Genomic DNA, 12,845 nt, shown 5'->3' with positions numbered 1-12,845 from the left:
TACAGTGCTGCACTTCCTGTGAAAATAGTCAAATAAAGGTTTTTGTGACCCTCTGAAAAGTAAAAATATAAATCTCCATTCTAATATTATTCTATATTTATGTTTCTTGATTGTTACAACTGCTTTTTATAAAATGTTTTTCTCACTATCACAATGTTGTGCAGCCGTACACCACAGCACATTAAGAGGCCTTTCTCATTTCCCAGTTGGAATATTCTCATCCTCTCCTCACATCTTAGTCCTGTCCACAGGAGTGTCAAGTAAGGTTGCAACAATTAGTCGACTAATCGATGACTAATCGACTATTAAAATAATCAGTGACTATTTTAGTAGTTGACTAATCGGTTTGAGTCATTTTTTATAGAGAAGTACTATAAAAGTACCCAAAATACTCTTATTGCAGCTTCTTACGTTCAGATATTGGCAGCTTTACACACTCTCCCATGACGGTGAACTAAAACCCTTTGGCGTGAGTAAGAAACAAGACATTAGATGACATCATTTTGGGGTTTGGGAGAGACAGACCGACATTTTTCAACATTTTAACACACTGTTCGATAAAATGATTAGTCGACTAATCGAAGAGATAATTGCCAGATTAGTTGACAATGAAAATAATGGTTACTTGCAGCCCTAGTGTCAAGTGGAGGAGGCCAAGGAAGAGATGCAAGGAGAGAGGAGTCAAGATGACAGACGATCAGAATCAGCCAACATGCTTCTTCTTATTTTGCACAATAAATTAATATTACAGACACTGAACAGTATTTCATGTCCGTCATGATAAGAGCATGTATGTATAATATGATGTTAATTCCACTACAGAACAGACTTGATGATCACTAACATTAGGTGGGGAAAAGGTGGATATATCGATATCAGTTATTGGTCAGATGAGTTGTTACATATTGGCAACAAATCCAATATCGTGCATCCCTGATGTCTATTAAATTTTAGGAATGACGACATCCTTCAAGGTGAAGCACTGATATTGGTTTACAGGTCACAAGCGAGGACAGAGGAGACGAGGAGACACAAAATGAGAGAAATGGGAAAGGGTTTCTTGTATCTTGGTGTTAAAGTGAACTCTGATTCTGGTTTGAAGTGAAGAAAATCCGTGTTACAAACTGTTTAGTTTGTTTAAAAGGTATTTAGGAGGCAGGGATGGTCTAATGAAACACAGTGGAGATGCATTATGGGAAGTGTAGGATCTACTGTTCTGATTAGAGACTAAAAGTCAGGATTTTGCCCTCTGCTGCTTCAATTTCAACGACTCAATCCGTCCTCTGTCTCCTCAGTGTAACTGCTGTACAGATGCACATTATAAATCTGTGGAGTTCCCCTTTAAGTCATTTGCGTTGTTTCAAATGTGAATGTCGTTGACTCTGAGAACAGACGGTCCAGTTTGACTCTGGTTCTCTTTAGAGAAAGACGTTGAACGATGGATAAGGAAACGGGGCAGCCAGCGAAACACACACGCAAACTTAAAGAGTCAGCATTCTGGAGGTGTGGACACGGCAGGAAACGGCAAACCCAAAACTAACCAGACCCCTTAATGCGCACACACACACACACACACACACACACACACACACTAAACATCTCCAGGCAAGGTGAGGACAGAGGATTAACAACAGTAACCAGAACTTTAACTCTCATCCAAGTGCTCACATGCGCGCGCACACACACACACACACACACACACACACACACACAGTACAGTGACATTCTGTGGAGCCTGAGAGAGAGAGGGGCGATGACTTGTAGCTTCCCTTCAAATACCCCAAAACCAACAGAGAGAGAGAGACAGAGAGCAAACAAGCTGCAGAGGAAAAGCAGGGATCAAATACAGACGGAGGAGAAAGGATATATTACAGCTAATGGCCTCATGCACACACACACACACACACACACACACACACACACACACACACACACACACACAGGGCGGTGTGGTGGTGTAATGGGGCGTGATGTTCCTGAGCTCGGCCTGTTACAGGTGACTGAACCCCAAGTATGTGTGTGTGTGTGTGTGTGTGTCCTAATGGAAAAAGTGTGTGTGATAAATGAAAGTGAGAAGTGTGTGTGTGTGTGTTTGAAACCGTTTATTTCTGACTGTATAACATTGTGTTTTTCTCCACATATTCATTTAAATAAACCTCCCTGACCTTCATCTCACACACACACACACACACACACACACACACACACACACACACGAGGGTGAGTCGAGGCCTCTGGAGTTGAAGATAGACAGAACGGGAGGAGACGAGATGGATGAGAGGAGATGAAAGCAGAGAGGAGGACACCTCCCTCCGACAGACAGAGGAGAAGATTAACGATAAGAAGCAGACAGAGACTTTCTCCACACTCCGTCAGACGCCCCGACACCATGACCTCCTCTCCTCTTCTCCTACACTCCTCTCCCCTCTCTAGCGTCCATCCCTCCTTTTTCTCTCTCCCCTTCTCCTTCAGTCTTCACTTATTAATCTCTCCTTCTCTTCATCTTTTCTTCTCTATGACCATTAGAGTCTGCAGTGAGATCAATACTGAGAGTTTCAAAATGTGACAATAAATCTGTCAGATATTTATTTTCTGATCTCCACATATAGTGTGAGGATCTCTTAAAGGAACAGTTCAACAATAAATGTCTGTACGTTACATATGAAGCAAACAGGAGTTAATGAGCTGAACTCACATCGCTCCATCTCTCCTTTACTCCTCAGTCTTTTCCTCCCCACCTCATCCTCCGTCTTCGTTCCTTCTCCTCATCTTTGCCTCCTTTCTTTGACCCTCTCTTGCTTCCTTACTGCCTCTCCTTCTTTCTGCTCCCTCCTTTCCTTCTTCCTTGCTCCCTCTCTCCCTCCCTGTCATCCTGTCTGTCAGCAGAAGGCTTTTAACCTCAGTGACCCTGAGGTCAAACTGGTCAGACTGGTTTAAGTGCTTTAAGTGTTCCCAGGCCCATTAAGACCAACAAACAACACCAAAGAAGACACAAAGTGATCCCTCCTCCTCCGCCTCCTCCTCCTCCTCCGCTTGTCATCTTATACTCAGGCACATCTGAACAGGTCAGGAGCTGCTGCAGGCGTCGTACCCGAGAGCTCCAGGTAACGTGTCCGACCTGGAGGTCCGTCCCAGTGAGGCTGTTCAGACTGGTCCCAGTCTTCTCAGGCACATTAACCCATTAACACCAGCGCCAACAAAAACAAGCTCCGCAAAGGAGACCGAAATCCCCGTTTCACTGCCTCTCCTCCTTCGCTGCCTCCTCTCTGACCTTCCTCCATCTCTGCTTTCTTCTCACCCTCATCCGTTCTGTTTTTCTAACGCTCAGTCACATTTTCTTCTACACCTTCTTTATCCCCTCGTTCTTCCCTCTGTTTCCTCGACAGAGAAGGAGGAAGCCACGTTCTCCTTTTCTACCTAAATCTGCTTCACTTTTATAAACCTCTCCTCCGTCTCATTTTACATTTTCTCCTGCTGCTCCTCTTCTCTCCATCACATTCTTCCTCTCTTGACCTTCTCCTTCTCCCATCTCTACATTACAAGATTACACATGCAGCTGTTTTTGCTGTTGTGCGTTGTGTGTTGCTGGAGGATTAAAAAGTATCCTCGATCCACCAGGCGGCAGGTGAGGCTGAACCCTTCCTGTACGACACCTGAACATCCTTCTTGAGAATTTAGTATTCTGCATAACCCTGACTTAACGTATTAACAGGAGGTTCATTTTAGGATTGTTGAAAGAAAATGTGGTATTTGTGGACACGCTCTGTTAGTTTCCCTTTAAAATTTTCATCAGGGTGACTTCTAGCTCAGCAGGTAGAGTGTGTGCCCCATACAGGCTGAGTCCTTTGCAGCGGCGGTTCCAGCCTACGGCCCTTTGCTGCGTATCGTCCTATTCTCTCACCACACTTCCTGTCTCTCTCCAGCTGTCCTATAATGAAGACCAAAAGTCCCCGAAAAACTTTCAATCAGTGATTTTGTTGCTCAGTTTGCTGCTGTGTTTCACTGCAGCTTGCAGATACACAACATTAAGCTCTGAGGACGTGCACGACCACTGCTCTGAGGAGCACAGGTTAGATAAGAGGGGTCGTCTTGACACAAGTGCACGTTTATATAAGCGCTCACATGCCTCCTTTTTTCTACCTTTTCAAGTCCTTCTACTTTCATCCCTCTTTTATTTTTTCCCTCGTTTTCCTCGTGTCATTTTGGTGTGAGGAAAGTAAAAAAGATGCAAGTTTCATTTAAGAGTGTAAGAAGCTGAGCTGGTGTTTTTGTTAAAATTTAATCGTCTGTGTGTGTGTGTGTGTGTGTGTGTGTGTGTGTGTGTGCGCTGGCCGGAGTTATCCTCAGGTCATAGTACTTGACAGCTCAGGTTAAAGTGAGTACTGAGTGTTTGGAAAAGGTGAAAGGTCGAGAGGGGTGAAGATGAAGATCTCTACCACACAAGGAGACAGGAAAGGGGCATGTGTGTGCTTGTGTGTGTGTGTGTGTGTGTGTGTGTGTGTGTGTGTGTGTGCGCGCGTGTGCGTGCGCGCGTGTGCGTGTGCGTGTGCGTGTGCTTGTGTGTGTGAAACCTTTCTTCGGCATGTGCAAATAATATAAAAAGTAAAACACTGAGAGAAAAACAAATCTGGACATTCCTGGCGTGCTACTGCTTCAGGTGTGTGTGTGTGTGTGTGTATGTGTGTGTGTGTGTGTGTGTGTGTGGGCCGTAATCCGTAATCTCACATCTTGTCCCGTTCAGAGGTAAACAGGGAAATCTGAGGTGACCATCAGTGTGGTGTTAAACATTGACCTTTGACCTCTACAGGTCAGGATCAGGTCGAGCTGCTGTTGATGGTCAGTCGTTAAGGTCCTGACACACCAAGCTGACAGTCAGCCATCGGCGAGCGTCTGTTGCTATCTTTGATGCAGTGTGTCCTGCACTGTTAACCCTTTTTAGCGCTAGTTTTTTTTAGCCGGTTCAGCATGTTCAATCAGCGACAGCGAAGCTGGAGCCCATCGGTGAATGAAATCCCTCTGATTGTCTGATTCTCAGCGCACAAGAAGAGAAGTGTCAGTGAGTAAAGGAGGAGCTACAGTCCAGAGGGAGTGAGATCAAACCAACTTGTTCCAAGAGGTCAGATTATTTTTCTCTTTAGCAGAAACGTTTCCTGATGGTTTGTGTTATTGTTCACTGGCGCATGGTAAATATGCTCTGATTGTGTTCATGTTCATGTGCTAACTGGCTAACTAGCATCAAGACGCTCTTCCTGTTTCCCTTTTTCAATGATGAATACAGACGACCACTGTCTGCTGCTGTGGAGACTTATGTCCTCTCAGCAGGAGCAGAGCGTACGTGATGGTTGGCCAGGGGCCTTTGTCACCACTGGTTCTCTGAAGTGGGTTTGGTGTGTCAAGGCCTTTAAATGCAACAAACCCGATCTCGACTCAGAGAAATAAAATGTCCAGCATGAATTCAAACGAAGCATTAGTGTCTTTACTTTGGTCAAAGCTCCATGTGATGGTGACGATGATGGTTTGGCAACATAAACATGAACATTTTATCCCAGATCAGTTCATTCAGATGATTTGGCCTCTTCTTTAAGTTTGTATTCAACGTTCTACCGGTTAACACGCTGCATGTGCTCAAACAAACGTATACATGACACAAAGTGGCAGTTCATTATGTTGGCTGGTAAAATAAATGTTTGGTCGACGCATCAGAAAGTGAATTGTGATCAGTTCCTGTTTGCTGCTCGACACTAAACTTACACAGCAGAGAAATCAGCGTGAGTCTATCGTGCGAAATGATGCTGTGTGTTCGATGAGTGTGCCTGAGTGTGATGAAGGAGAGGAAGACGCTGCAGACCCGAACAGAGAGAAGAGAAAGGATGTAAGGCAACAAGACAGAGAGGCAGAGGAGGAAAGAGGGGATGAGGAGGAGGAAAAGAAAGAGAAGGAAGCAGAGGGGAACGAAAGAGGGAAGAAATAAAGACGTCAGGGGAGAGCATGACAAATAAAAGAGAGAAAGCAGAGAAAAGATGGAGAGAGGGAAAGGTAGAAAGACGGAGGGAGAGAGTGAGAGTGGGAAACAGAGAGGGAGAACAAAGGAGGCAGTGTGTGGTGAAGGAGGGATCGGGCTGCCATCTGAGACGAATAAAAACTGGAATAACAATAAAAGTCAGAAGGCGCTACCTCCCCTCCTCTTCCTCATCCCCCCCACCAACACTGAACAGCACGTGCACACGCACACACACGCGCACACGCGCACACGCGCACACACACCACTTTTATTGTGCTTTGTTTTCTATAAAACACTTTGTGACAAACACAATAAACACACAGTCACAAACACAACACGGACACCAGTGTGGACGCGCACTGAGCCACAGAATCAGAGACACATCACACACACACACACACACACACACACACACACACAGCAGCTGTAGTAAAAGGACAAAAACATAAACTTTTCCGAGGAAGATGAATCCTGCCAGACAGAGTTATGTGTGTGTGTGTGTGTGTGTGTGTACAGATGCATCAGTGTTGCAGTGGGAGAACATGAGCAGGTGGGAGACAGAGACAGAGATAGCGTACATGATATAAAGCGATGATGAGAACCAGACGGGGAGTCGTCACACCAGCAGTGTGTTGTTGTTATTAGTGTTGCTGTGTTTCTCTAAATTACAGCCACATTTTCCACAAACAGCCGCTGCTCCGTCACAGCTACTTGTATCTGTTCTTCTTCTTTGGTTCTGTTTATTTTACACACAATAAAGGTTCAAATCGTTGTTGTCCCACCGCGTTCCCTCCAATGACATCGGGCAAACCGCCATGAATCATGCCGGCAGCTCTTTCACCAGTGTCTGACACCAGAAGTCACTGACCAAGTGTCGGTATTCAACGACTTCAGAGTGAGACTGAACTGACCTATGGCTAAGCCCCACCCTCAAACACGATGAGCCAATCACAGTGCGTATAGCCACTCCCATACACTGGGACATTCTCTGCCTGGACGTCCATTGAAATGCATTACAGAAAGTCAGTTTGTTGGGTTTTATGAGCTTTTTCTGAGATTTGAAGTTTAAAAATGGTCCAACGGTGTGCATGGGGTACATGCAACTCTGACACAAGGTATCCTGAGAGGCTGGGCGACCAGGTGTATTTTTACACTTTAAACCACATCTCAAGCGAGAAAAGTGTCTCCTTTGGATAAAGTTGTGTGGTAACGTTAGACCACAACATCAACTCAACGTGAATAAGATTAACAATGATGTCTACATCTGTTCTAAGGTAAGTCAACATTGTGTTTGAGGCAACATATTGTCACTTTGCTGGAAAGAAATATAAAGTTATCTTTAACATCTCTAGCTAACGTTAGCTAAAGTTAGCCTAACGTTAGCTCCTAGCTGCGTTGTTCATCATGTCACCTTGTTTGCTGGGAGTTCATTAGCCTATTTTGTTCTAGTTTTGTACTTTGGTGATGGTACATCATTGTTAGCTGTTGTCCAAAGGGCTCTAGTTAAGCTAACGTTAACTTCTGGAGCTTAGCTTCATTAACTTATCTGTAATGGCAGAGATAACAAAGGTTGGCAAACGTTATGCTGAATGATTCAGTGTAAATACTGTAGCACCAAACTAACGGAGAGACACTCTTGGTAAAGATGGTAAAAAGGCCGTTATCCTTTTCTCATATTCTGAGCCAAAAACCTTAACTTCAGTGGCACTTTAACTTGTTGTCTTTGATGGTGACGGCAACCAGATGCGGTTCACAAGCGTACACTGTGACCTGTAAATGTTGGCTTGTAATTTAAGCTTTTCATCGACCTTCTCAACAATAAAATGATGAATATATCCCTCCAATGCGTAGTTTAGGCCCTTTTGGTTACTTCTTACTTCTCGCGTGATAAAAACGACAGAAATGACAGAAACCATCTTTGGGAAAAATGTATTTGATGTGTACTTTAGTTTGGCCCCTGTCCCATCCGCTAACATGGAGAGTCCAGATGTTTTGGTTTCATTTTTAAGCTGTCATGTCGTCCATCTTCATATGCAGCCTATGTTCCAAACGTACATGCAGTTTACACCCGTCAGTGCGATCTACAGCTCAGGCACTTCACCTGCAGTCCATAAAGCGCAGTGAGATTTTCTGAACCAAATCACAGAGTAAACTCTGACTGTGTTTTTGGATCCAGCTCCTCTGAACGAGTCCCAGCATTCATCAAAACTCACACAGCCTCCATTAATTTATTTATTCCTAATTTTCAGGACTGTAGCGGATGTGAAACATTCGGTTTGGGGCCAGATCTGAGCACAGAGGGTCGGCCACGGTGGTCCTGCTGCCTCAGGGCTGAGCCGGGCCATTCTGGGCCAAAGCAGGCCAGTAAAGGGGTCACGTAAGGAGGAAAGGAGGGACAGAGGGGAAAAGAAAGTGTGTGCGTGTGTGTGTGTGTGCTCAGTGGCTCTCATGTTTCGTGGTAGAAAGCTGTTGATTGACTGGTGGAAGCCAGCGCCAGATTTCTGTGTGCAGGAAGACAAAAGAGCGTGACATAAACACACACACACACACACACACACACACACACACACACACACACTTATTTTCCAAGTGTGCGTGTCTATATTTAAACAGGGTGACACGTGCATGTGTTTATGCATATGTGTCCATGGATATGTATGTAAAAGTATTTATATGAGGTGTGTGTGTGTGTGTGTGTGTGTGTGTGTGTGCGTGCGTGCCTGAGTGAGGCTTCTGAATCTGACCCGTTTGACCGCTACCTAAACTGGTGTAAACAAAGCGTCTCTTTAGTGGTGTAAACGTGACGGCGCAGTGACTCACAGCCTCTGATCTTCTGTGTAAACAGCGAGACGTTGAGAGCTGCTGCCAACAAGAAAAAAACCCCTGCAGAACCAACCGGACGAATCCAGGAGCTTTTTTTATCGTTCTTTTGGCCTTTTCTTCAATGAACTTACTTTTGATTAAGTTTGAGTCTTTGTTGGCACACGTCTCATTGTCTGTTCAGACATTCACTGCTCGAGTTCTTTCAGCTCACATTTTATGTTACATGATCAGAGGTGGGTGGGATGAAGCAAAGGACTGAGTCTCATCCTCCAAACACTACAGCTGTTTGTTAAGCAAAGTGTGTTTTTGAACACTGCAAACAGAGCTTTTGTAAAAACATCTTCCAGATTGAAGATGTAAAGATGATGGCAAGATAGATTCAAGACTTTTTTTTACTTTTTAAATGCCAGTCGAAACAAAATTGAAGACCAATCAAGTCCAATTTAAGGTTGACAGATTTCTGAGTCCTGGAGCATTAGGGAATAATGCACCGATCCAATATCTGGATCAAATATCGGCCCCGATATCATCAAAATAGATGGATCGGGTATCGGAAAATGCAACCTATACCTGAGGCGATCCTTTCGCTTTAAATCTTTTGTGACGCAAGCTTCGTCATACGCCATGGAGCGAAGGAGAGAATCTGCTGTGTGGAGGTATTTCACACTATTTCAACTGCTGTTGCACAATTGTTTATTTTTGTTCGACATAAATAGTTCATCATTGCATTAATCAGTTTCATCTTGCTTCATTTTATCTTAGGAAAGAACTGTGTAGTCATCAATGCCTGATGCCTCTGGTCTTTTCTGTTCTACATGTAAAGGTATATATATAGCTTTTTAGCTCAACCATGGTATCGGATCGGTATTGGGTGTTGGCTGATACTCACAGCCACAGCATTGGGATCGGTATCGAAACTGAAAAAGCTGGATCGGTGCATCTCTGTGGAGCATTGTGCGGAATAGGTCAACTTCTCCCTCATTTTTTACTTGTACGATTGGTGTCTGGTCACCATGTTCAGACACCACAGTACCTCTGCTTTCCGTGGAAGCGTACACCCAAATTATGTTAAGAGATCTGTTGCTGATGACCCTGGTCGTCACGGTTACAGTGACAGCTAACGAGCAGAGAATGGATCCTTTACTATTGGTTCTGCAACGTAGGGAGTTTTTTTAAACTCTGAAATTGTATCCGCCCATCTAAACACAAAATCAGGGAAAACGTCATCAGTCTTTAGTTAAGCAAAGCGTCTAAAGACTGACTTGTGAGTCTACTCTGCTCTAAGCATCCTGGCGAGAAACAGAATATTGTTGCTTCAACTATCCATCCATCCATCTTTATCAACTTATCCAGGACTGGGTTGAACTGGGTGAACAGATGCCTGAACCACCTCAACTAACCCTTTTCGAAGCAAAGGAGCAACAGCTCTACTCCAAACTCCCTCTGGATGTCTGCCTCCAGGAAACTCATTTTTGTTCACTACCCAGAGCTCAGGACCATAGGTGAGGGTTGGGACGTAGATGGACCAGCAAATCAAAAGCTTTGCCATCCAGCTCAGCTCCCTCTTTACCATGATGGTCGGGTGCAGCACCGGCATCACTGCTGACACCAAACTGCCGATCCATCTCATGCTCTCAACTCCTTCTCTTGGGGCACCAACTCTCTTTCAACCCAGATGGAGCAATCCACCATTTTCCAGCAGACTTTGACTGAAAAATAATTCTATAAATTACTTTAAAAATAAATGTTACCAATTATTTTGAGATGTCACGGTGCAACATCAGAAAAAACAATTCATGAAATCGTACATCTCACATCTTAGCTTTTTTTTTAAGACTTATGAAAACATGATTTAAGACATTTTAGTAGCAATTAAGGTCTTATTTTTAGATTAATGAATCCAATGCCTTTGAAAGCTTTTGCAGGAACCTTGCAAATATACAGCATGTTTAGTAAAAATGTATGACAGAGAATATGGCTGTGTGATGGAAATATTCAACATATGGACGTGGACACACTGAAGCAAATAAGTTATAAATACAAAACATGTGCATCGTAAAATATGCCAAAATATGAACTGTAACCCATAAAAATAAAAGATGTGATTAATATAAAAGGAGGAAACTGACACGAGAATTTACAGGAAATATACTGCGTGTTGTGCAAAAAGCGCATCGTGTTTGAATTAACAGTCACAGAGGTCACGTACAGTATATGTACAGATAAGAATGCACTGTGGTAAAAGGCATTACGTTTCTGCACAGACGCGTCATGAATCATGGCAGAGCAGTGGTCAGTTTGATTCAGGGCTGGTGTTCCAACCGCCCGAGAATGCTGCTGCTCACATCTTGAAATCATAAATTCCCAATCCATACTGGTCCCTTTCAGAAAACTTAGCGACTACTCCTCTCTGATGGATGACGGTTTCAGCAAATGTCGGGAGCAGTTTTGGAGGAAAAAATGACATTTTTCTGGTTCTGATCCAGATTCTGTTCCTGGTTACACGACTTCAAAACATGAGTGTCGACACCACCCACGCTATGTCAGGATAACCTGGAGCTTTTCGTTTGGCATATGACCTTATACTGGATAATCTCCAGTGGGATTTCTAACCTCACAGTGATAATTCTGTTAATAACAAGACAATCTGACAGAATGTTTTACAGCAGTAACATTCCTGTAGTGTTGAGACAAAGATTCTGGGATGTGAAAAATAAATTTAAATTCAGGGTGTTTTCATTTTAATTAAATGTCCAAACAGTGTTTCTCCTCCCACATAAAAACTTGTATTTATACAGTACAATACTAAATCAGAAGTAATTAAATGAAAAATACTTTAAATGAGACAAACGTTTTAAAAGAAATGAAAATACAAAACTCCTCCACCAGTTTAAGTATCTCGGGGTCTTGTTCACGAGAGAGGGTAGGATGGAGCGGGACACTGACAGGTGGATTGGGGCGGCGTCAGCAGTGATGCAGGCGCTTAACTGGTCCGTTGTGGTGAAGAGGGAGCTTAGCCAGAAAGCGAAGCTCTCAATTTACCGGTCGATCTACGTTCCAACCCTCACCTATGGTCACGAGTTCTGGGTAGTGACCGAAAGAACGAGATCGCGAGTACAAGCGGCCGAAATGAGTTTCCTCCGCAGGGTGGCTGGGCTCAGCCTTAGGGATAGGGTGAGGAGCTCAGACATCCGGGAGGGACTTGGAGTAGAGCTGCTGCTCCTCCACATCGAGAGGAGCCAGTTGAGGTGGTTCGGGCATCTGGTAAGGATGCCTCCCGGACACCTCCCTTGGGAGGTGTTTCGGGCATGTCCAACCGAGAGGAGACCTCAGGGCCGCCCCAGGACACGCTGGAGGGACTACATCACCCGGCTGGCCTGGGAACGTCTTGGGGTTCCCGCGGAAGAGCTGACGGAAGTGGCTGGGGAGAGGACTGTCTGGGCTTCTTTGCTGAGGCTGCTGCCCCCGCGACCCGGACCCGGATAAGCGGAGGACGACCAGTACGAGTACGAGTACGAAAATACAAAACTGATCACTTCATGTCCTTGGCTCTGATGATGAGGGGGAAGCAACAAAGCTACATTCACACAAACGTTTGGAGCAATTGCTTTTGTACATTGTCCCATTTGCTTATTAGTGCTTCACTGTCCTAACTGCCTGCTGACGGCTCATCCTAATGAAGGAGATTCTTCAAAAGGAAGCACATTTCTACCTTGAGAAGATGTACAAGGATGAAGCCTCACTAGACAGGTCTTTTGTGCAAAGATCTTATCTCAATTCAATTTCTTATTTTTACCAAAATCCCATGTTTTCAAGTGCTACTTTGCCCCTTAGATTAGAGTTACAAAGGAGTCATGGCTGAAATCTTCCCCTGTTGAACAGGAAAACCCTTCAAGACCCTGAAACATCATCAGTAGTTGTTGATGGACGCTGGTCATAGACGCTTGGGATTCATACACAACTGAAGTTTCACGGTATTGATCGACCAAACAAGTCCCAACGCACCCAAATCTGTGCACGC

At 44.3% G+C, this 12,845-nt stretch overlaps 2 protein-coding genes across 3 annotated transcripts in view; one reads left to right on the top strand and one right to left on the bottom strand.

Moving 5' to 3' along the window:
* LOC125892608 (cathepsin S-like) overlaps positions 1 to 12,845 on the top strand; it is an 853,108-nt gene that overhangs the window by 224,073 nt on the left and 616,190 nt on the right. The gene's annotated exons all lie outside the window — the stretch shown is intronic.
* Positions 1 to 12,845, bottom strand: part of bbs9 (Bardet-Biedl syndrome 9) — a 244,923-nt gene that overhangs the window by 173,597 nt on the left and 58,481 nt on the right. The window lies entirely within an intron of this gene.

The sequence above is a fragment of the Epinephelus fuscoguttatus genome, linkage group LG8, assembly GCF_011397635.1.
Source record: "Epinephelus fuscoguttatus linkage group LG8, E.fuscoguttatus.final_Chr_v1".
Classification (NCBI taxonomy): Eukaryota; Metazoa; Chordata; class Actinopteri; order Perciformes; family Serranidae; genus Epinephelus; species Epinephelus fuscoguttatus.
Note: the sequence above shows the minus strand (reverse complement) of the source record. Positions and strands in the feature narration are given on the sequence as shown.